Source organism: Prosopis cineraria, unplaced genomic scaffold (genome assembly GCF_029017545.1).
Source record: "Prosopis cineraria cultivar Desert tree isolate PC_DT_omini unplaced genomic scaffold, ASM2901754v1 PC14, whole genome shotgun sequence".
In the NCBI taxonomy this organism is placed as follows: Eukaryota; Viridiplantae; Streptophyta; class Magnoliopsida; order Fabales; family Fabaceae; genus Prosopis; species Prosopis cineraria.
In genome coordinates this window covers 18,590,877-18,612,974 of record NW_026555345.1, presented here as the reverse complement: position 1 = coordinate 18,612,974, position 22,098 = coordinate 18,590,877, and the positions used below count along the sequence as shown (strand labels likewise).

The window sequence follows — 22,098 nt, the reverse complement described above, 5'->3', positions numbered from 1 at the left end:
TAAGAGTAAAATACATTAATTGTCATCTACTTCACTTTAATTATGGACATCTCTCTTTTATTTTAGAAACCTATACAAACATTCCATGGAATCAATAATCACAAAACACACACTTTTCTTATACTTTAAAGATTTTATTTCCATCATCATTAGTTAGCCCTTAAATCATATTTGTTAGACCATTAGACCCATCTTTAAACATAAATATTGCTTGAAAATCATTTAAAATACCTAAAAATTAATGCAAATTTTTTTATTTTTTATTCATATTTTATTTTTAGTTATGTAAAATTATTTATTTATTATTTTTAAAAATAAAATAAATTCATAAGTTGGCTAAAATAATATTTCAAAAAAACATGTAAAATTACTTAATTAAATAGGTATTTAATATAATAACAGTGAAATTAATTAATATAATATATGTTTATTTCTGGAAATTTTACCAATTTCAAAAAATATTTTTATATTATTTAGTTAAATAATACTCCCTCCGTCTCAAATTATAAGATACTTTTAAATAAAATTTTACATACCAATAAACCTTATTAAATATACTTAACAACCTTATCTTTCCAAAATAAAAATATAAACTTTTAAAAATATCAATTATTTAATATATTAAAAAGAGAAAAGACAGAAATTAGTTATAGAGAGAAAGGATAATATTAAAATTAATACATTTAACGAAACCTTAATCTATATAAAGTATCTTATATTTTAGGATGGAGAAACTTCTTAAAAAGTTTCCTATAATTTGAAACAAAGAGAGTATCATAATTAATTATTTCAAGTTTATTATATTTGGATAGGGAATATACAATTATAATAAGAGCGAATTAATAATTTTAAATTTTTGTTAATTTTTATTCTTTCTACTATGATAAACCCTTTATTACTATGATAGAGTTTTGAGAAAATATCTTTTGTTTTTTACCATAGTAAACACTTTTTTATTATAGTAAGTGTTTCAGAAAGCTGAGTTTTGAGTTAATTATAATGTTTTTTAAGTAAATCAATTTGAAAAATTAGAATATTATATTTTTGCACTAGAGCCTAAATATTGTTGATGTCTATGTATTATTTGGTTATTGTGCATTGCATTTAGCTTAGTTGGCAATATATATTGTAATTTTAGTGCTTTCTCCTTGTATGGCTGTGGTTATTGTGTTAAGGCTAATTTGTTTGTATATCATTCATCTTTTAGGAGGAAAGAGAGGATGGCAATAATGCAACATATTAACACTGTTGACTCCCAACAAGGAGCTCAAAGTAATCAACCCCAACCTCAACTGTTTACTGGGCTAGGGTAAATTTTGACTTAGGTGTATAAATGTGAATGATGATGAATAATAAGGCAATAAATTAAAATAAATAGTAACCTATATAAATTAAAAGAGCTCAATAGTGAAGGAAATAAAATTGTATGAAAAGTGAATTTCTCTCTTCCCCCCTCTTTATCTTCTATACCTTTTTTTTATTTTTTCTTTTTTGTTGCTTTTTTTTTCCTTAAGTTAAGGCAAAAATATTCATGAATTTTTTTCAATAAGACCCAGTATTTTTATTAAAGAACGATATAAGAGTGCTTATAACGTTGATGAGATGAATGTAAAAGCGTCCAAACTAATAAATTTGACTAACATTCATAACATTGATCATTAAAAAGAAAAGGAACCAAACATAAGGTACAAAAATACTTATAAACTTTTTCTCTATGAGCTTCTAGTATCATAAAGTCAATAATGGTGCATGAATATCTATTAATTTCATAAAATAGGCCAACCTTTTTTAATCCATTGAATTATTTTTAATAGATTGAGAAATGTTAGATCTAATAATTTGAGTTAAACTCAACATGCCAACTTAAATAAGGTCAAAAAATCTAGGTATTGGACTTAAAAGTTTAAAAAATTTTCTTTACTTCAGGCTCATTCAAGCTGTAACATCCTGATTTTTATATAATAAAGAAATTGTGGAATTTAGGTTTTGAGGAAAAAAAATGATAATAATAGGAATTTATATTATTTGAGGTTATTTAGAAATAATATTATGATTAGGTATTTAATTATGAATTTAAAAATTTAAATTTAAAACCACATAAGCAATATTTAGTTAAGATATAATACATAAATAATTTTTTTTATGTGTGTGTTAAAAAAAAGAGAAGGTAGAAGGAACAAAAAAAAGGGGGGTGGAAGGTTGTTCTTTCTAAGTCCCACATTGATTAGATGAGGGAAGAGAAGAGGTGCCTTCATGTATAAAAAGGAGGGGGTGTGTGCATTAGGAAGCATGAGAGGCTAAGATGCAATGTAGAGGAAATTGCAACTTTTGGCCCAAAGGTTTGAATAATTAAATTCAAACCTATAGTTTTTTTTAATATAATTTTGGGACTCACAATCCCATTTTTATATTATTTTTCTCTCTTCCTCTCACGTTGCTCCGCATTTTCTCGCAAGGGGAGATTATTTTCTTTTTCTTCAGGTATGTTCTAACTTTCCTGTTTAGATTAGCATTTAAAAATTTATTTAATTACAAAATTAATTTTATAGTTATTTTCTAAATAATATTAGATTTCTAGTGATATGATTATTTTGTAGGATAGAGTAAATATTTTGATTAAGATTTTTCTATAGGATAGTTAATCTGATGATATGATGGATTAAAAATATAGGTTAAAACCCTTAGGGATATAATAAATATTACAGAATATTTTCTTGAGGTTGAAACTCATGTTTAAGAATTTTTGAGTTAAAATCTAGATCTATATGGTTGAATTTATGTGGAATCTGAGATGTAAGGATAAATCTATGATTATTAAATATTTATTTAAGTATGAATAGGTATTTTTGAGGTTATAGAAAGGTGATTTGAGGCTTCAGGATAATTTTAAAATTTAATTTATTTTTGGACGAATTTTTAGAATATAGAAGGATGAAATTGTGATACTAGAAGTGATTTGAGGATAAAAAAAATAGTTTATTAGGGTACGAGAATTTTAGAAAAGAATTTGGGAAGTTAAATGAGGCATAAATCTTAAATTAGTGTTAATATGGATTATAGATCTAAGACTTTCTAACTATTTAAATTAGAGTTATTTATTTTAATGTAAAATTAATATATAGTATTGTGAAATAATTATGTAGATTATATTGACAAAGATAGTGGTGAAAAAGGAGTTGTGAAGGGAAACTTGTTATTCAAGACACAAGGTAACCATTATTAATGTGTTGTGATGGGTGTGTTTGTGAATGGTTATGTGTTGTTTTATTGTTTGGAAAAATTATGAATTATTGAAAATAAATACTGTTATATACTTCCGTGAAATCATTGCCAAGTGGGTTAAAAATTTATTTTTTGTTTATCATGATGAGATATTATTGTTCGAATATATTTCTGTTTGGATATTTGAATGATGCATGACTTGTCAGGGTATTTTAATGTATGGTGTTAATGGGAATTTCTGTTCGGTTAATTATTACCACGTGGTAAGCCCTCATTGGACCCAATGAGTGGCGTGTCGCTTGGTCCAACTCACCTTTGGCCGGGTGATTTGGCGTCCGAGCATGGCGAAAGGAGGATATAAGGTGCAGTCATGCAAATTAAATACCTGTTCGGTTTGTTTGAAAGTATTGTTCGGTTAAATGTTTTGTGTGCCCACTTAGCAATCGCATGATTAGTTACATCCGCATGCATCATTACATATTAATTTCTGGTTACTGGGACTTTTAAATCTCATTCCCCGTGGTTAATATTTTTACAGGAGCGAGTCCGGCCGAGAAAGCACCAGAGGTGTAACTATGGTGTATGAGACACCATCTTTTACGTTGCCTCTTATTTTAGATTATACAATGTATCTTGTGCCAACTTAGGACATATCTTTTTTGTGAAGCATGTAAACTCTAATCCTTTTTATTAAAAGTATTTATATGACCAAGAGGATTATGTCTGTCCCTCTTGATTTATGATCTGATTTGAATATCATGACATGAGGATCCTGTCTGTCCCTCATGGTTCTAATTGCTTTTTGAGATATTTTAAGACCTGTGATATATTGTCTTGGATGTATCATGGTAGAAATTTTTCTACCATGATAAGGGTATGATAAGGGTTCAATAAAAAAAAAGTAATTTGTTGAATTAATAATTTGTGAAAAATTAGTTTGTAAATTTGAGGGTGTTACACAAGCCACCTAAATAAACTCTTGAAAATCTGGACCAAGCCCAAACTCAAATGGGCTTAACCCAAATGCCCGAATTCTTTTTTGTTATTAATAAAATAAAATTAAAATTAGATAAAAATTGAAAAAAATCTTAATTTTTTGAGATAAAAATTAAAATTGAAAAAATAAAATAAAATAATATTTTATGATTTTGATATTCAAGCTAGCTTGAATATGCCTGAGTTGTTAGAGTCAAGCTTCCCAGTATCTTTTATAAAGTTAATGTGGACTTATGTATTATTGTTGACTTAAGGATATCAGAAGCTCTTAGATAAAAAGTTTATGGGCATTTTTGCACTTTATGTTTGCTTCTTCTATTATTAAGAGTCAATATTAACAAATATTAGTTAAATTTAATGATTTGGGCACTTTTGCACCCATTTCATCAATGTTATGAATATTTGTAACATCTCATATATTTCTACTCCTTTAAATAACAAGCACTTATAAGGATCATTGCTTAAATCTTGATGATCATCAAGAAGAAAAAAATGACAATCTGATTTTTGAGGACATATGCATTTTTTTTCCAGAATTTATTATCAACTTACAAAATTCATAACTAATTCTATAAAAATCATATTGTGGTGATTCAAGTCTTTAAATTAAGCTTAAGAAGTCCTCTACAAGAAAAAAATAATTCCTAGCTTCAAACGTCCATATATATATATATATATATATTTAATGAGAAATTTTCATTTCTCACTGCTACAGTTATTTCCAGAAAATTTTCCAGTTTCCTGACCTTAATTTGTAAAAATCTTATCTCATTATATACAAGTTCAAATTTAGTGATCTAGGACTTCATTTGAAGCTTGAAATGTCCTTTAAGTGACTAAAAATTTCAAGGTAATAATCACCATATAGCTACTACAATATCCTTACTAATATTGTTCCTTGGATAAATATTTTATCCTAGTAGCTTTTACCACACATAAAAAAATATTTACATACCAAAATATAATCTATCCATGATTATAATTGAACTATAGATATATTTATAATCTACTCTCATAGTTACATCTCAAAATATAATCATGGAACTAGATATATATATATATATATATTACAACTCCAAACTATACCAAAATATAATTAAAAAGCAAGGTAAAAAAGATAAATTATTCATTACTATCTCTTCTAACCATGATTTTTGGATGAACCTGCACCTATTATTTGTAAGATAAAAAGAGGGGTAGTATTTATAAAAATCTTAGTAGTATTAATCTATTCCAAGCTTCAAGCAATAGTGGTCCACTTACATAAACAAGTTTAAATCATGAATTACAAAATTCAACAAGTATAGACATACAATGGCCAAAGTATCATACTAGCAATAACACATCTCATTAACTCATAAATTTTCTATAATTCATGGTAATAAAAATTTCTATAATATTAAATCAACCAATATTGCTATCATAAGAATTAGAAAAATACTACCTTAGATTAAAACACTTTCTTGTCTCAACTTTTCTTGAAAATGAACTTCTTTGGACTTCTCACAAATATCAAAGCCCAGAAGGATTATTCAACTACCACTATATCATTTTCCAGAATTCAAAATAATTAAATTCATAATTTATATATATAATATTAGATTACTCCCAGCACTTCTTTCTAAAAAAAATTTTCATAATCCTATGCATTAGCCACGGTGAAGAGTTGAACTCATTTAGGGAATGAGTTTTTTTTTTCCCCTCCATCAATTGGTAATTATAAAATACTAAAACATACTCCCTTCATCAGCTAAAAAGAAACAACGCAGGGAACAATTTATATATATATATATATATATATATTAATTTACAATTATAACTTGCAAAAAGAGCTTTCTTCCTTGACAAAAGAAAACAAAAATTAAAACATTTCCCATCCTTCTGCAATCATGGTCAACTACCTATTTGTTTTCTTTGTTTTAAATTTATTTGTTCCATAATCACTAGTAGAATGACGTGCTTCCTCTCTTACCCGAAAGAAGACAAAAAGTCATACCCCTTTCATATATTAGCACAGCACATGGACCATTTCAGTTTCAACAAAATCATGAATGAATCAAAAATTACACTACCCTGTTTAACACTTTCCGTTGCCGAAAAACAGAGCATTAGGGGAAAAAAAATCTCTAACTTATTTTCTGGTTTCTATTGGATATAAACTTAATACCTTCTTATCATTATTTTTACCTTAAAAAAATACCTATTTATAAGCTTGGAAGAAAATCTAAACAGTATTATTATTATTTTTTCCAATCCCACATTTGTCTTCGAAGACTCAAATTTATCCATAAACTCGTAAATTTAAGCTTAACTTATTTCAAATAATCAACAGCTTGAAGTTTCTAAACTTTATCTCCCTAAACACTTTCTAAAATTTGGAAATTTCCACGAATCACTGGGTTTATGTGAAAGCTTGAGTTGAGCAGGTTCTGATTCTAATTTTGCATGTGAGGTTTGAGTTAAGATGATAGGTATTTTGTTGGGTTAAAATCTCTCTCTCTCTTTCTCTAACTCACTCGGAGACTATGGCAGATGATAGAAATCTCTCTCTCTCTCTCTCTCTCAGACACAGCCGTTCGTAAATGGAGAAGACAAAGGAACCATTGGATAAAATTGCAACAAGAAACCCCACACATTCTCTCTCCCCACATGTCCACCCAACTTGCACCTTGTTTTTTATTTTCCCTTTTCTTCTTCTTTTATTTTTTTACCCAAAAACAATGAACTCAATCTAATAAATCCTATCCATTTTATATAAACAAGATTTACATCAGATGACCCAATTTAGATTTTTTAATCACTAATATTATTAAAATTCTTATTATATTTTTTAACTCTTCACTTATGAATATCCTTGTCCAAATAAATATTTTCAATATCTTTTAAAAATCATTTATCATATCTTCTTCATTAATAAACAAATAAAAATTTTGGACATGACAGTATTCTTGCACCGTCCTTCACTTAAAGATATTAAATGGCCCTAGAGAAAAAGTTTATGAATATTTTTCCTCTTTAATCCTTTTTTCCCCTCTTTTTTTCAACTGTTAAATCATAGGAAGACTCAAATGAGTGAAGGACGGGAAGGAAAATATAAAAAAATAATTAAATAAGAAAACTAAGGAAATAAAATATGGAAAACAAAAAAAATAGAAAAAGAAGAAAATATGATAGAATAGCTTTAAATGAAGTAAATTAGAAACAAAACAAGAATAATATAAAAAAAGGAATTAGAAAAAGAAATAAGTAGCAAAAGGACTCAAAATGAATACCTCCATAGTATCAAAAAGATTTAGAGATTAAAAATTGAGGATCAAAATATATTACCAAATAATTTAAGGAACTTTAAGTTATAAACTTTTTCTCCAAAAGTATTTCAATATGATGACTGTTGGCACTAAGAATATTCTAGAGTGATTTTGATAGTAAAAGTAGAGTGAGAACCTAGCTTTGATGTCAATTGATATAGAACGAGAAAAAAAAATGTAGAAGAGAATATAGAAAAGAAAGTAGAGAGAAACTTAGGAAAAAAAAAGGCAATGCAATAACAATTATTATTCAATAATAAGAGTATAGTTAATATATTATTTATAGGCCTTAATCTAATTTTAAATAAATGTGAGAATATTTTAAAAATTTTAAAATTAAATGCAAAGATAACAATAAATATTAATAGATAACAATAATGATGATTAAAAGAAAATATTCTTAATTAATATGACATTCAAAGAAAATATATGCAATTTTCTCAAATCTTTAATATCCTTTTCAAATCTTGAATATCTTCATTTTTTATTTGTATTTCCATCAATAATATTTACATAAATTAATATACACCATAACAACACTAAATAAACGGTTGACCAATCAATTCATTTTTTATATCATTTTCCTCAACCATATTATTTCATTAATAATTCTAATTTTTATAATTTTATTTGCAAAAAATATAAGAACTAATATTTTAAATTACTAAAAGTATAAAAATTAAGTTATAATGAGTCAAAATTTAGGTATCGAATTGCAATGAGTTATAATTATAAAGCCTAAATGATTAACTTTTCCTAATATATATATATATATATATATAAGGAAAAATGATAATAAAATTTTATTGAAATATATAAATGATAATTAGGTCTCTTAAAATGCTATAATTCCTCTAAAATCCCTTGGTACCTTTTTGACATTAATGATTTTAGATTAAATGATTAAATTACCCATTGTTTAAAATAAAAATAACAAGTCTGGCTCCATTTTCTCATTTATAACTTTTGTTTAAGTAATTATAATTTTTATTTTATAAATCACAAAAATTAAATTAGAAATTGCAACTCTCCACATAAAATTTCTTTTATAATTAATAAACAAGTTTTAAAAATAATCAATTTCAATCACAATTTTAATTTTGTGAATTACAAAAATTAAACAAGAAATCATAATTTTTTCTTTGAAATTTCTTCTGTTATTGAAGTCTAAGTTCTAAAAATAACCAATCATAATTTTTATTTAAGTATTCACAACTTTTATTATGTGAATCGAAAGAATTAAATAATAAATCATAATTTCTCATGTGAAAATTTTCTATTATTAAAGTTCAAGTTCTAAAAATAATTAGTTATAACTTTTGTTTAAGCAATTATAATTTTTATTCTATAAATCATAAAAACTGAATAAAAAACACAAATTCTCATATGAACCTGTTATCTTTTTAATTTTAAATAATAGACAATTTAATCATTTAACTTAAAAATATTAATATAAAAAAGATACTCAAGAATTTTAAAAGAATTATGGTATTTTTGAAAACCTACTTATTATTTATGTATTTTGATAGAATTTTATTATCATTTTTCCCGTATACAATCCCTTGAGTTCGTCTCATTTCGTTGGACGTTTTGGTCAATACCCAGAGAGACTAGATGTAAAGAAAATAAATAATGGCGGGGTCCACAAATTCAAATTTCAAAAGGTTTGACATTTATCAAGTGATTAAGCATATATTAATTAGTAATTTAGTATAATATATTATCGATGAAATTTCAAGTTGTTATCAGCAATTAGATTCGAATAATTGCATTAAGCAATATTTAATTCCCCTTCAAGTTTTAATATATTATTTAAGTGGATAATCGACACATGAATGTCATCAAGGTGACTTCTTTTGTAATTATTTTTTCATGAGAAATAATACATATTTTTTGTAGGTGTGTCAGCTCAGATATCACAACTGGCCCAAGGAGGGGTAGATGTCTGACCAAATTGTACATGCACATGCGATGACAAATATGTGACAATAAGGCTATGCATGTGAATAATAATTTGATCTAAAGATCATTTATTATTTGGCAGTAATTGTTGTCAGTAGTTAATCATTGCAACAAGATATCACTTGCGGTTAATGTTACTATTCAAAGATTTAATGTTAATGTGTATCGGTATCTTAACATGCGGTTTAATTATGACTATGCTCATGCCATTACGCTGATAAGCAGAGACTTCTCTGCGGACCATCTTTTTGGAGACATACTTCAACATGTGTGAATGCTTATTAATAGAAACTGGAATGTTACCTTGAATTTTATGTTTAGACAATGTGTATAGTGCTGATAGATTAGCCCTCTTTGCTCAGACTATAACTGATCACAGCTGCTTCTCTGAACACCCTCTATATATTAATAGTTCTTTGACTAGGGCTGTGGCTTATATTAGGCGAATAAAGCAACTGGTTTAGACCTAAAAAAAATTTAATCATACTTCATATAACTAGTTATTATTATTATTATTTTTGTTAAGCATTAATGTTAATTATATATCTTATATAATTAGTAATTTTTTTACTTATAAAATATTATTGACAATATCAATAACAGTTGCTACTGTTGAAATTTTTTTTTCTAAATTAAAATTACTTAAATCTTATTTAAGATCAACCATGTTATAAAATAGATTAAATAAATTAGCTATATTATTTATTAAAATTACTTGATTATAAAAAAATAATATTTGATTTTGCAGTTCAAAAAGCTAAAAAAGTGATGTGAAGATATATAAATACTAATATATTAGGCCTCTTAGATAATTTTGTCTCAAGTCCTAAAACCCCTTCACACAGCCCTGATCCCGGCTCACAAAGATGGAGGGAGGGGAAAGAAACTATGAATTTCAAAGCATTTTTATTCAGAAAAAGAAAGAAAAGCTTTTAGATAGCTTGGGTTATATAGTTCTTGACCTTGCATCAAGAATTGAGCAACTTGCTCTTGGAGTTGCCAGTCTCTCGTATGAATAGAAGTACTTTGAGAATTATGATTGCTCAATAGCACAAGCCTCAAACAGTACGCGGGATACAAGTTTAAAAATCCCATAATAAAGTTTACATTTGAAACGGGAAAATATATGGTTATTTTGAGAATAGAGTTTGAGGGGAGAAATAGTGTAACCCCACTTAGAGTATGACATTCTTGTCTCTTTAGAACAAACTCAACCAACTCAATAACCAATGTTGTATACATGAGTAACTATATTATGTCCTTTCAGGAATATGATGGAGAAAAGGGATATGACTGCAGTAGATGTAGCACAATTTTCTTAAAGCAACTCTCGTTTGGTTTTGAAATAAATGCTGAAAATTGTGTGTATCATGAGTTCATTAGGAGTAAGTTTACATTCATGATCATGTGATGGTATATTACTTGCCACTTATAATAATGTTATATTAAATAAATAGAGCCAATAATTCAAACTAAGTCTGATGAGCTAGTTCGAATCTACTAGAAAAAAGTTAGGATCGAATTTAGCTAAATATTTTTTTTAAAGAGAATATAATATTTTAAACTTGATTCAAATAAGTTCAATTATTGAAATTTTTATAGCTTTATATGTATGTAAAGTCTATAATTTTGGCCAAGTCTTGTGGACTAGTCCAAACCCGATTGAAAAAAAATTAAAATCTGACTTAACTATATGAATTTTTTTTAATAGCACACAATAATTTAAACTCAATTTAAATAAGCCCAACTTAAATTAAACCCGACCCGAATAAGCTCATCCTTTCTGAATTATCGACTCTACAAATAAAATGCTTAAAAGCTTTAACATACAATACTCCAAATAGGTTATGCTCCTACTTTAAAGTGCATCAAGTTTAAGCATCACTCAATGCTTTTGAAATTACAACCTTGAAATTAAGGAAAAGCAAGAGATTTCCTATGTATCAGTTATTGGAAGTCTAATTAATACTTTGACATACGCATTCGGATTTGTGTACATTCTTGATATGCCAGGCAGAGATTTGGATTGGAAAGCATCCATACAATTCATATGCTAATTGAAAAGAATGAAGGATATTATACTCATATATAGTAGAACTCTAACCATACAGCTAATATTTTTTGGTTGGCATGGCATGTGCATGTGATTCACATGTAGAGTGACAGATAAAATCCTAACCATGTTCTTTAGTACCAGTTTGTTTCTTTTTTCATGAACATTGGACACCCTAAAATCTTTTTAAAAATACTGGACATCTTCAAGTCAAAATAAAATTTAATAAATACTATGAAAATACTAAATATTTTAATATTTAACAATTTAAATATTATTTTTTATAAATATTCATTCAAAATTTATAAATTATTTTTAAAATATTATCAGCATAAACTACTTTTTCAGGAATTTATAAATGATTTATAATTTTTTATATACTGATTATATTTTTAATATTGATTAAATTTCTTAAATTTTTTATGTCATTCTCTATAAGTTTTTTCATCAAATATCAATATTTCTTTAAAATATTGCATCACTCAAATTTAATACTATCTGTATACTGCATGTTGGAGGCAAAATCATAAACGTGATAGATCAAGGCTAACATACCAGCAAAAAAGATTGTTTGGAAGATATATCATATTTCATTAATGTGCTACAAAAAGTGCTACTTCACAAGAAAATAATGAAAAGATGAAGGGAAAAAAAATTCCTCCATTAATTTTCAAATTTTAACCATTAATTTGGATCATTCCCTTCATTTTTAATACAAAGTTGCAAAATATCAAACTATTAAATCTGGATAGTACAATATTTAAAAAAAACTGTTAGTAGATAAAAAGAATTACATACCTTAAAATTGTAAGAGACTTAATCAATATTATACGTATGATCGATATATAAAATATTAAAAATCATCTATAAATTTTTGAAAAACTAGTTTAAACAGTCAATATTTAAACATAATTTATAAATTTTAAATGAATATTTATAAATAATAATATTTAAATTATTTAATATTTAATATTTTAATAATATTTATTAAATTTTATTTTAACAAAATTTTAAGATCCCAACATTCTTAAAAAATTACTTTAAGATATCCAGTGCTCCTAAAAAAAAAAGTTAAAAACAAATTAGCATCAAAGAATGTGATCAAAATTGTCTCTCACCACATGTAGGCCTCAAGCATATATCATATCAGTAGAAAATAGCAAAATTAATGACTAACTTACAAAAGATGTTTTTTTTACTCTTTAGGAAAAAAAATTACCTCATTTATTAATATAAGATAGCCAACGCTTCTTGAAAAAATGTTCAGGAATAAAAAAATACCTCAACCCTAAAAAATAAGTTATTGTTAAATAATTTAGAGATCATTTTTTAAATGCAAAATAAATTATCCTTAAGTTTTGACCAAATGCAAAATAATTTCTAATTTTTTAAATAGCTACAAAATAAATGATCCTTTTTTGTGTCTGCTAGTGCACGATATTTTGATTTAGCACTAGAGTAAGAAGCTAACACTTGCTTCTTACTTCTCTAAGAGATAAGGGAATTGGCAAGGAAGATATACAAACCAGTCGTAGATCATCACTCATCACGATTACCACCCCAATCGACATTAGAATAAACCTGTAACGTAAGAGAGGAGCTAGTGGAAAAATGAAACTCATAATATAGAGTACATTTGATGTACCAAATGATTTGAAGAACTGCTATATAATGAGTAGTTTAAGGCTTTGACATAAATTGGCTAATAATGTGCACCGTATAAGCAATGTCAGGATGGGTAACAGTAAGAAGGATGAGGCCCCTAACGAGCTGGCAATAACGGGTAGGATAATTTAATAAGGTTCAATAGGAGTATTTTCAACCTTCTTATTAGAAAGGTGAGCTCGAGACATCAAATTAGTGGTCATACTTGACTTGAGAAAGAAAATACCATCTCTCCCATCATGGACCTCAAACCTGAGAAAATAGTTCAGTCTTCCAAGATCTTTCATTTTAAATTGCTAGCCCAAATATATCTTTAAGTTCCTCGACTCTTACATCATCACTATTTGCGATCATCATGTCATCAACATACAACAGCAACAGAACAATACCACGAGTAGTAAAGTGAACAAAAAGAGCTGAGTCATGAGAACTACACGTGAAACCTAATTGACTCATAATATTATTAAACTTAGCAAACCATGCACGAGGAGCTTGTTTAAGCCCATATAGAGCACGGTGGAGATGACAAACTTTGTCTTTCGAATGTTGATACCCAAGTGAAGATTTCATAAACACTTCTTCTAAATCGCCATTCAAAAAAGCATTTTTAAATTCATCTAATGAAGAGTCCAATCCTTAATAGCAGCAATGGCTAAAAGGCTGCGCACAGAAGTCATATGAGCAACAAGTGCAAAAGTCTCTCCATAATTTATACCATACTCTTGAGTGAAATCTTGAGCCACTAAGCAGGCCTTACGTTGTTTCAAAGAATCATCAAAATGAATCTTGTTTTTCTAGATCCATCAATACTTAACAAGAGTTTTACCAAGAAAAAAATCAACAAGATTTCAAGTATGCATTTTCCCTAGGGCATGCAATTCATCATTTATAGTTTACTGCCAAAGAGGATTATAAGAGGCTTTTTTAAAAGATTTGGGTTTTTGAAATTGGAGAATGGTGAAAAAACAATGGTAATCATTAAGTTAAGAGGAATGATTTCTCACATGAATGGAACGAGAGTCTGTAGACAATATGGACTCAATAGGTGTGGCTTATGTTGGAGGAGTAGGAGGTGTGATAGTAGATATATTTGGAGTAGGGACGGCGTCAGTTGTCAAAATTATGTACCTAAATCACTAAGAAAAAGATTAGCAGAAATATGTGTAAAAAATAGGAAATCAAGAAGATTTGAATGACAAGAAATTGGTCAGAGATGAAAACTTATTATTTTCTCCAAAGACAACATGCCGGAAAATGCAAACGCAATGAGAGAGAAGATCCCAACAACAGTAACCCTTATGCTTAGAATCATAACCCAAAAAACAACAGACATAAGAACGAGCTTGAAATTTGTTTATCTCATAAGATAGAAGAAGAAAAACAGACACAAGCAAAGAATTTCAAATGTCTATAATTGGGAGAATGATCATAGAGACGCTCAAAAGGAGAAATGTTATCAATGACAAAAGAAAGTTGATTGATGCAAAAGACAGAGGTTAAAGTTGCTTCACCCTAAAACTATTGAGGATAGGAATAGGAAATGAGCAAAGCTCTAACAGAATCAAAAATATAACAATGTTTATGCTCAACATGACCATTCTGTTAAAAAGTGTAGGGACAAAAATACTGAGAAATAATGCCCTGAGAATTAAGAAAGCTGAGTAATCTAGAGTCACATTATTCCAAAGTATTGTCACAACAAAAAATTTTGATAAATTTAAAATACTGAGTGTGAATCATAGTAACAAATTTGATAGAGTTAAGGTAATTCAGATTGATGTTTAATCATATAAATCCGGGTAAAACAAGAAAACTCATCAACAAAAATCACAAAGTATTGAGATCTCCCCACAGAAGGAGTAGGGATAGGACTTCAAATATCAAAATAAATCAAATCAAATGGAGAAACAGCAATAGAATCATTTTTATAAAAAACAAAGCAGGTTGTTTGGCAATTTGACAATAAATGCATTGCAAAGACTGATTATGAATATGATTTAAAAAACCACTAGGAATTAGAAGATGTAATTTACTCAAAGAAGGGTGAGCAAGAAAACGATACTATAAGTCGAGAGAAGAATCAAGAAAAGAAGATGTAAAGGCAACACACAATGTGGGAGCAATGATCTTAGGTGAAGGCATTAGGGTGAGCTTGAACATATGACTAACTTTACACCCGATCCTAGCAACCTGTCTTGTCTGAAAATTCATCACAACGAATCCATGTTTATTAAATAACACATCATAATACATATCAACAAGTTGTCCAACAATAAAGCTAATGCAAGAGACAAAATATATATCATAAATGAATAGAGAAGGCAAGAAGACAGTACTAATGTGACTAATAGGCATTAGAAAATTATTAGTAATGCGTATAGGAGAGGTAATAGAGTTAAGGGTCATAGAGGAGAAGAAATTTTCCTAACCTATCATACGATTGCAACAAGCAGAGTCAAAATGTCAAGTGGATTTACCAATGAGAGGAGATAAGGCAGCAAATGGGCTAGAGGAATTGGAGACGAGTTTGTGTAGCAAAGTTTCAAGTTTAATCGAAGAAGATCCCAAAGTAAATGAAGAAAGGTTACATTTTTTCAATCAAGACGGTAATTGCAACCATTCAAAGTAATTAAGATAGATTGAGCAATCTCTGAATGTTTCATTTTTAAGAAAAATAAGCTTACAAAAGAGAATCAAGAATGAAAAACACCTAAACCAGAGACTGTAGTGCAAATGAAATAACTCTCACACCAAGCAATAAATCAACGATTTGACAATTGAAAATAACGCATTAGATGTTCCAAATACCATACTTGCTGATCAAATTTCATCATGATCCAACAGCTAATGAATCTATAAATGTCGATTTACCAGAAATGCCATATGGATATGCAAAAATAAATTTGAAGTGGATCTGAACCTGTGACTAAAGATGGCAACACTAATGCAAAGAAAAGCTAACACTTTTTAAAAACTGATTTATCATGAAAAAAATGATATTTTATAGCTTTCGTATCATGAAAGCTACTAGAGACGAGAGAGATAACCAGAGAAGGATTGAAAAAAATGTCATATCTATATTGATCTGAAGGATACATTATATATACTAAGCAAATAGACATACAATAATGACTAATGATATTAAATAATATCTTCTAATAATGATTGAGATATATATACAATAATGATAGAAAATATTTGAAGAATATTATAGATAACATAATCAAAGCAGATTAGAGAGGGAGAAGGTCACTAGCAGTTGGAGAGAAGGAAAATGCTGAAGGGAATGAGAGGAAGATGCAGGGTATTGAAAGAGGGTTACATTTGTCTTTTAAAACCATTAGCATCAAAATTGCCGCATCCCAATTCTTTTTTCTCTCGTCTACCGCATGGCTTATTCAATAAACAACTCATTTTAGCTTCTCCAAATAAGCAGATATCTAATTTTTGTTTTTTTAAGATTTGATCATTTTTAAAATCTTAAACAAACACTTTAAACTTTGACAAAAGTGATTATATTTTATAAAAAAGTGTTTTTTTTTCCTTTAAAAAAGAAAGAAGAAGCTAAAACAAACAAGCCCTATAGCTACTTAAGGATTATGTTCATGGTCTTTCATGAGCATATTGCTCATATGGGTGTTGTCAAGCATAGAGATTCTTCATTCTAGTAGGAGTTTGTCTTGTGTTTAATGCAAGATATTTAAGTATTAAGGTATTTTCTAATAAAAAATGAAGATATACAATATTCAGCCATTATAGTTACTCTGTCACATTATGCTAAAGTAATTATCTACTAAAAAAGAACCTATCCGGAAATAGACATGTAGAGATCACATTGTATGTAATACAATTTTCCATGCTACACAACTATGATTGATTTATGCCATTGATTGTATTGGTATACATGACCATTGTTAGGTTTAGCCATGTTGAGTTTAATTACAATGAAAGCCCCTGTGATCCTATATTCATACAATCAAGACCACATAATTGTTTATAACTTATATATAATGGCATATTGAGTTCTCATAAGGTTGAACACATTTTTTGTGGAGATTTACATGTGGCACAATGGGAGATTGTTGGAATAAAATTCAACATATGGGGCTACAACGTAAATGGTAAAATTATTTGAAAAAGTTTTAAGGCTTAAAGGGTGTAATGTAATGGAATTAATGTGTAGAAACCATAGTGATATTTATAATTTGTTGAGGGGCCAAATCGTAAATATCACAAACTTAAATCTATAAATAGGAGTTGTAGTCCTTAGATTGGGCATAACAAGAAACTGGTTCTTTGACACCCTTCTGGAGAACAATAAGGAAATTTTCAATGTTTACAACTGGAAGACCACAGTATGCCAATCTATCAACATATGGAATCTTGTGACTTGACTACAAATTCAACCATTCAAGCACGCCCTCACATTCAATTTTTTTTAATCCTCCAATTTGATATGGGATTATATTTAAACTTAATGAATTTAGTTACAATTGATTCTATGGTCTGAATATGAACTCAATTGATTAGGAACAAACCAATTCCCACATGGTTTTCTATGTAAACGTGAACCACAAAAAGGACGAGCTTTGTCAATTTTAAGTTTTCTATGTAAAGGTGAACATAAAAAAGGACGAGCTTTGTCAATGTCAAATAATACAACAAAACTAGACAAATTATCCACTACTCTAATTTTTTTATTGAGAGAATTACCACTCTAAAGAAAAATTCTTGCATGGACCCGAGTACCATTTTATTCATGCTCTAATTAAATTGTATCAATTCAAATGACATAGTACATTAGGTCCATGCAAGAATTTCCCCCATTCTAAAAAAGACAAACTAATTTCAAATAATACAACAGAACTAGACAAATCATCTACTCCTCTAGTATTTTTATCAAGAGAAGTACCACTCTAAAGAAAAATTCTTACATGGACCAGAGTGCCATCTTATTCATGCTCTATCTAATTAAATTGTATCAATTCAAATGATGTGGTCTGTTAGGTCCATGTAAGAATTTCTCTCATTCTAAAAAAGATGAGCTCTATCAATTTAAAATAATAAACAGAACTAGACAAATCATCAACTACTCTAATTTTTTTATAGAGAGAAGTACTACTCTAAAGAAAAATTCTTACATGGACAAAGTACCACCTTATTCATACTCTACAACAACAACAACAAGCCTTTATCCCACTAGGTGGGGTCGGCTACCTTATTCATACTCTATCTAATTAAATTGTATTGTATTAGTTCAAATAATGTGGTACATTAGGTCCATGCAAGAATTTCTCCCATTCTAAATTTAGGTTCATCTGCAGCATTTATTATGGAATCTAGTATCCGAAAAATCACTGCAATGGAAAAAGATGAAAGAACCAAGGCTGCAACAGGAGATGTGAAAGGGAGAACAATCCAAGCAAAGAAGGAAAAACCTGCTTTGAGCGAGAGATGGATAGATCCAAGCAAAGCAGTGCCTTGTTGTCGCCTAAGTTGAGGAAGAAAAACGCCACCACTCCTGCAAAGGAGAAGATGCCCAAGAATTGCCAAAGTCGATGCCAAAATGGCAGCAGAGGCAACTGAATATAGTAGGCTTAGGCCATCTTTCTCCTAGAAAAACCAAAGTATGATTAAATTCATTGTATACAGATCCAATAATATTCCAAATACAAAATGAAAATGCCCTTATATGATACAATGGCCATTATTTTTATAGTTATGAGGACCAATCATATGTTGATGTAACACTCATATTAACTTTTAAAAATAATGGTCATTTTCTTCACCTTAACGGTAGGATTTCAGGGCTCATAGTTTAGAAGTTGGGCAAAATTTTTGCACATTTTAAAGATTTAAAATCTAAATTATTATTTGCACAATAATTTAAAATTTAAGATACTTATTAACCCTTTATATTACACATTACTTGTTTGTTGTAAATATGTCTAGAGGTAATATTTCGTACTATTTTTTTTTTTAAAGTTGTGAATGATCTCAAATGTGCATCTGCAATTCTGCATCGTTTCCCCCAACTTTTTGTTGACATTCCCCATGTGGCTTAATGCTTATTTCATCCCGTTTTCACGCTTCCAAGTTCTTAATATTCAAGTTAGAAAATAAATACTTCCTCTATTTAAAAATATAAAATATTTTTTTAAAAATTAAATATTAAAAATATAAAATATTTTTAATCTTTTAAAATATAATTATTTTTTTTTAAAAGTATCCCTATTAATAATAATTTTATATTTATTATAGGGTATTTAATAAGGTAAATATAAAAAGGTAAGGTTAACTTGAAAGTAAGTGACTACTTTATTGAGGTGAGATTCGATTAAAAATGCCTTATATTAATGAATGGAGGAAGTATATACTATCCATTTTAATGTGTTGTTTGCAAAAATTAACATTGTGCTTATATGTTACATTGAGATATTATAGTGCATTCAATGGTAAGTTATAATATAATTTGATTGTTTTTTTTTTTTAAATTGCTTGTGTATTCAATTTCCAAGAGCCGTCGCATTGAGGGAAACAACAGTTTACGCTAATCCATATTTTTTCTGACAAAAAAGAAAAAAGAGACTAATCCATATCAAGTATTAACAAAATAACCCTTATCAATTGATTCAATTGCTGGATGTTTGATTTGATATATTTTATATAATTAGAATAAGTAGTTACTAAAAAATTTAATTATCTTTTTTAATTGACAATGCCACGGTTAAAATCATACAGTTACAAAACAAATCAGGAGACACCTGAAAGTAAAAAATTCATACATCTTAGCAATGGATCATTAAAGTTTTAATATTAAAACTATTCCTATTAGCTTAATGAGCCAATCAATCAACACTATAATTTGCTTTTTTAAAACATGATCTATGAATACTTGTCAATTACGCATGTAAGAAGGTTCCTGATCCTTGTAATAGGATTGACGGGGATGACTTAGTATGTATTCACTTTGTATAAGATGAATAGTTTCTAAAGAGTTACAGTGAATATTGACATCTGAGTAAGTTTCTTCCCAACAAAGTTCAAGTTCTTTAAGGATTTGTCAAAAATTCTGCACCAAAACTGAGATGATACCTTGAAAATTTTGTGAATCTCTCCAAGATTCCTGTGAGTCCCGAATAACCCCTGGACAAGTAGTGAACGCAAATGAATCAACAGACCCAACCTGTCCATTTTGAGAATAAGTACCTGTTCCTAGAATTATTTAATTGCATTAAGTTTTATAATCATTTCTCATTATCTCATGTTAATCCCACCAACCTCCAGGAAGGAATATTGCAAACTGACTCCAATGGAACCTGTCATCTATTCAAAATGTTACCGTACATATCCTGTTCTTCAAACAGGAAATTCAGTTATTATTTCTAATTTAACATATTTTATGTCTATTTTAATAAATTTTATCTGCACATCGTCATATCCTATAAGCAAATGAATAAAATCATTTATTGAAATTGGGACGATAGTAATTAAATATGACTCAAGGCTTATCCAAATACTTTTAATTTTGCAAAATTTCATTTGACTTGTAAAACTCCATTTTGAAGAAGCCATTTTTTTATCTATTTAAGAATCAATTCTTAACATTTGAATATTTTTTTATTTTCCTCCATTTTTATATTTGATTCTAAAAAATTATTCAAATATCTTCAATCATCAAAATAAATTTCAAAAAATATTATCCAAATATATTATCACATTTTGTTAATCAATTTTTATCAATTGAAATCCAAACACACCCTCAATCGGTTAGTCATAAAAGATAATAAAATCATTTATTGATATGTAAATTTATCTTTGAAAGAAACAATATTTATGACCTAAATAAGAACAAATAAAAGAAACTTGCTTAAAAAGGAGAAATAACTGCAAAACTCATCAAAACACTAATACCTAATTAATTGAAAAATAATTCAAGAATGAATAATTAAAATCACACAAACAAGCAAGAGTACAAAAAGTATTTTTCGCCACAGTTAAAAATATTTTTGGTGATAGAAGACGCTATATAGTAGAAGATTGTGTGGTAGTAAACAAATATTTTTCACCACAAGTCAAATGAAATTGTGGCGAAAGATGTTATGTTTTGCCATAGGTCCTAACTCACTTGTGGCAAAAAAAATATAGTGGCGAAAGATATTATCTTTCATCACAGGTGTGTACCTGTGGTGAAAGATGATATCTTTCTGTGGTGAAAGATAGCAACAATTAGTGGTAAAAAATATCATCTTTCGTCACAGGTCCTAGCTCACCTGTTGCTAAAAATAGTATCTTTTGCTACAAGTCTAAACTCACTTATGGTGAAATATGCGTTTGGAGATACATTTACGGCAACAGTTGTCGCCACAATTGTCACCATAGATGAATCTTTTACCATAGTTATTATTATAATTATGGCCATAAATACTATATTTTTTTTATAGAATCACTTATAGATATATATCTCTTGCTTGCAAAACTTGTATTAATATATAAACAACAGCTCCTGAGATTAATACAAATATATCTAGTGCAAACATATAAACTAAAAATCTACATTTTCATTACAAATATCTAGAAAGTTTCTACTCTAATCCTGTTAATTTTAAGAAAAAACTAGACCATATATTGTGTATGTGTCTTAACTCTTACTTAGAATATGGCTTTAAACTTTGAAAGCGTTGCAAATTAAATAACAATATACTTATGAATAATAATTCAAGTATATGACAAATTTCATAATTATAAATCATTATTAATAAATTACTACCAGATCAAATGAGTAAATAATATATTGAGTGATGATTTCATATATGAAAATCATTACATAATAACCACACTCAACACTTCCTCATTGTTGAGAACATTATAAAGAAAAAAATAATTAAATTT

General features: G+C 28.0%; 2 long non-coding RNA genes across 2 annotated transcripts; one reads left to right on the top strand and one right to left on the bottom strand.

Moving 5' to 3' along the window:
• The first annotated feature begins 2,310 nt into the window (after window positions 1-2,310).
• Window positions 2,311-3,975, top strand: LOC129292548 (uncharacterized). The gene is made up of 3 exons (XR_008588901.1): window positions 2,311-2,481; window positions 3,144-3,209; window positions 3,761-3,975. It is a non-coding gene; the product is annotated as an uncharacterized LOC129292548 (long non-coding RNA).
• A 9,192-nt stretch (window positions 3,976-13,167) lies between these two features.
• LOC129292264 (uncharacterized) lies at window positions 13,168-18,813 on the bottom strand. The gene is made up of 2 exons (XR_008588889.1): window positions 18,645-18,813; window positions 13,168-14,334 (listed from the first exon to the last, which is right to left on the bottom strand). It is a non-coding gene; the product is annotated as an uncharacterized LOC129292264 (long non-coding RNA).
• Window positions 18,814-22,098: the final 3,285 nt, after the last annotated feature.